Source organism: Cyprinodon variegatus, unplaced genomic scaffold (assembly GCF_000732505.1).
Source record: "Cyprinodon variegatus isolate N-32 unplaced genomic scaffold, C_variegatus-1.0 Scaffold8, whole genome shotgun sequence".
NCBI lineage: Eukaryota > Metazoa > Chordata > Actinopteri > Cyprinodontiformes > Cyprinodontidae > Cyprinodon > Cyprinodon variegatus.
This window is the reverse complement of record NW_015150461.1, coordinates 2728233-2732316: the sequence shown is the minus strand read 5'-3', so window position 1 is coordinate 2732316 and position 4084 is coordinate 2728233.

The window sequence follows — 4084 nt, the reverse complement described above, 5'->3', positions numbered from 1 at the left end:
AAGCAGAAAAAGAAGCATAGATACAAAAGGCAACTGTAAACCAGATCCACAGGTGGCCCCGTCCAGGAAACACACAGCCAGGCAGATGAGCTCCATGTAAGAGGATGAAGAGAGCACATCCAATTAGTCACAGTCAGAGAAAAAGGACTACACTGGAAAACAGGCAGATCTCCAACATCTAGAAACAAAGGTTTTGATGGAAGCAGCACAGCTGATGTTTCTCTCCAGGATGGAGTCACAGCCAGACAGGAACAGACCAGATGAAGCTACTATGAGAAAAAGCAGAGAGAGCAGAACGTTAGAGACTGTCTATTTCCATAGCGCTAATTTGCAACACATATCATCTCAAGGCAATTTACAGTTCACCACATAATTCAGTCAAATTGATTCAAAGATTCAAAGTTTTCTATGACTTGAAGGCACTCCCTCACACTAAGCATGCTTGTAGCGACAGTGGAGGGAAAAAACTCTCTTTTAACAGGAAGAAACCTCCTGCAGGACCAGGCTCAGTGTGAGCGGCCATCTTCTGAGGCCCACTGGGGTTCAAGGAGACAGAAGCAGAGATAGAAAAAGCAACTGTAAAAGGCGGCCCCGTCCAGGAAACACACAGCCAGGCAGACGAGCTCCGAGCCAGCTCCCATGCCAGAAGACGAAGAGAGCACATAGTCAGAGTCATCATCAGAGAAACAGGACTACACTGAAAAACAGGACGATCTCCAACATCTAATCCTCTTGCTGCAGCCAGGTTTCTGTAAGGCAACATAAATCAATTTGATTATGACAAATCAAGACACTAACTAGCAGACTTTTTGAAGAAAGAGATCTTATGTTAAATAAACTACATTAAATCATTTCAACTTTTTCCTCAATTTGAGTTATTTTAATTTTAATTGTATTATCATGATTTACTCCTTTGGGAATCTTCTAAATTATTAGATATTTGTCGTGGGCAAGACATTGCCTGGATGGAGTAATGAGTGAGTAACAGTAGAGAAGTAACAGAGAGGTGTGTCTCTGCTTCCTGGTCTGCACTCAAAGTTGTCAGGGTTTTGGAGGACTAATACATTCTTATAGTTTTATAAAAGTAAAACGATGCATATATATTCTTTTGTAATGAATTCTTCTAATGTTTTAAATCAGCACCAATGAAATATCACAATATATCATGTAATAGATTTTTTTTTAAACTCTACATATTTGGTTAGATCTCATACATATTCAAAAAAATAAATTCAGAAAGACTTTATTGATCCCAAAGGATAACTAACTGTTGTAGTAACTGATTATTTTCTTTTTCAACCAGTTGTTTTAGTTGTTAATGGCTGTAAGCCAGAAACGGTGGCGATTTCTCATTTAATACTAGGGAGGCTAAACCTCACCTCTAAAGTTTGTAAAATTATTTGTAAAATATGCAAAGTCAAGTTTTGTAAATGTAATCCTTAAAATGCATTAATTATGCGCTAAAATCCACTTCATTTCATGAGTATGTTACGCATGAATTAAATAATCTGCTCTGGAGCAGAAGGACGCTGCTGGTCAGCCTCTATGAGAAATCCCTGTTGAGTTTTCAGCCTCAGTCTATTGAGGAAAGCACGCAAGAAAGTATTTTCTTTTCTTTTTTTCTTTAATTTTTATTGTCATTACTGTCACCGAGCAAGAAAATTAACTCTCTGCATTTAACCCATCCCCTTTGGGAGCAGTGGGCTGCCATTGTGCGGCGCCCAGGGACTCTGTGGGATTTTGTGGGACTTGAACACAGAACCTCCAAGACCAGGCGCAATGCTGTAACCACTAGTCCACCACTCCCAGTGAGGCTAAGCCTATTAGGGGGCTCTATGGAGCAGGGGCGGGTCATGAAGCTGAACCCAAAAGACTCCTTAATATCAAAGTTTCATATTTTCATTTCATGAGGATGTCTAACCTGACTCCGCCAGATGGATTTGCTCNACCTAGAACAGATAATGGATGTCTATTCTATTAACATTTCTCTATCTGTATGAAAAAGTCAAATACGGAGCAGATGAGAGCGTCTTAAACAACCAGACCTGATCACTTGAACGCCTAAAAACATCTGATTATGAACTTCTCATGAACGTTCTGCAGGTTTCTCTGCTCTCTATTGCTCTGTCGTTTAGAATAAATACATTATAGACTATATAAGATTTGTAGAAGTTTGTTTATTTTGTAATGAATTAATAAAAGTTTACATATTGTCAGTACTTTTTTAAAGGCACAAGAAAAGTTTGGCATTAACAGTACTTTTTGGGTCTAGAACAGTTTCTACAGCAAAGTTATTTTCTGTCTTCCTCTCTAACGATGAAATCCAAACTTTGCTTTTATATAACTTTAACGAAATATTTTATTTCACCCTTTCCTCTTTCAGTGGATTCCAAACAAAACATACAAAAACATCAGATTCATCTCTCTATCCAGACACACACACACACACACACACAGAGGAACCCCCATAAATCAGTGTACACAATCCTGATCTTTAAGGACATGAAGGTTTTTCAATCAAAGCTCTGATTGAATGCTTTGCCGTCCTCAGCACTCACGTACTCACAGACACACACACGCTGTTGACAGAGAGTGTCTTCAGCAACATCATTTACCACTTAGGCCCCTCCCCGAGGACCGTGCCATCCCTAATGCGCGGCGGATACGTTGATAGCTCTGGTTTCTGTCGAGAAGTGCACGTCAATCAACAGCTCGCTTCAACGTCACAGAGGCAAAGTGTTCCTGAAAGATCTTTTAACTGAGTGCCTCTCCATCCCTCCTCCTCCAGCCAACACCCACCAAAGAAGAAAAAAAAACACACACACTCACACATGCACAAACACAGCCATTTCCATCTAGGCAATCACTTCTCCCAGAGTTCTTCTTTTTGGACGTGTAACAGTAATTGAGGTTTCTCCCCAGGGTACAGTGCATTCTGGGCCGTTAAGTGCTGTTTCTTGTTGTTTTTTCCTCAGATGGGTTGTATTTTGCCTATTGTGTTGTTTCTTCCCGCTCCTCTGTAGAAGTGTAAGCAATTGGCCGTATTTATATGTATCATTAGAGAACAGAAACCCTCTCGAATGTAGGGCATCTGGGGGCTCATTTTACCCTCTGGAATATCAATCAATAAAACAAAGAGTCTTAATACTTTTTGCACAAATCCAGTCACAAGAGAGTTTTGGAAAGATGACTAAATAAAGTGACCACCGATGGGGATTATGCTCTTCCATTTCAAAAGAAAGGAAAAAAGTTAGAGGGATGGAGCTCAGATTGATTTTATCAACAAACCAGTGGAGTCGGTATATTTAGAAAAACAGGCAGCCATTCAAGTGTGCGCCGATGACCTCCCTGCTCACGACATCAGGCCCGGCTTGAGCACACTCGTTGACCTTTCTGGCCGTTGATGACGTTGTCCGTCCAGAAGAGGGGGTGATTGATCTGGATTGACACAAACAGCAAGTGCCCTGCCCGGCCTGTCACACAGCATCACTGGGTCACTGTAGCATGTCTGAATGCAGGATGAGGAGGGACGGCGAGCACACATGGGGTGGTGACCCGCTGACTGTTATGTGGCATTACAGTCCTGGGGCGGCTGGGACATATTTGCAGAGAAAAGAAAATCTTTTAAGGGGATTCGTATTATTGTTCAAAGAGAAAATGCTTCACTAACTGAGGATTTTAAAAGTTATTATTTAAGAAATTATATTTGGTAGATATCAGTAGGTTGAATTGGCATGAATTTCACCATAAAATACATAATACAATATATGAGAAACGATACATTAACAAAGACCATATATTGTGATATTTGGAATAATATAATTCCATTCAGTTTATTTCTATAGCGCCAATTCACAACACACGTCATCTCAAGGCATTCTACAGTTCAACCAGATCATCCAGTCAGATTGATTCAAAGTTTTCTATCTAAGGAAAACCAGCTGATTGCATCGACTCATTGACTCTTCAGCAATCTCTCATACTAAGCATGCTTGTAGCGACAGTGGAGAGGAAAAACTCCCTTTAAACAGGAAGAAACCTCCAGCAGAACCAGGCTCACCTCTGAACCTTCCCAGATTTAAGA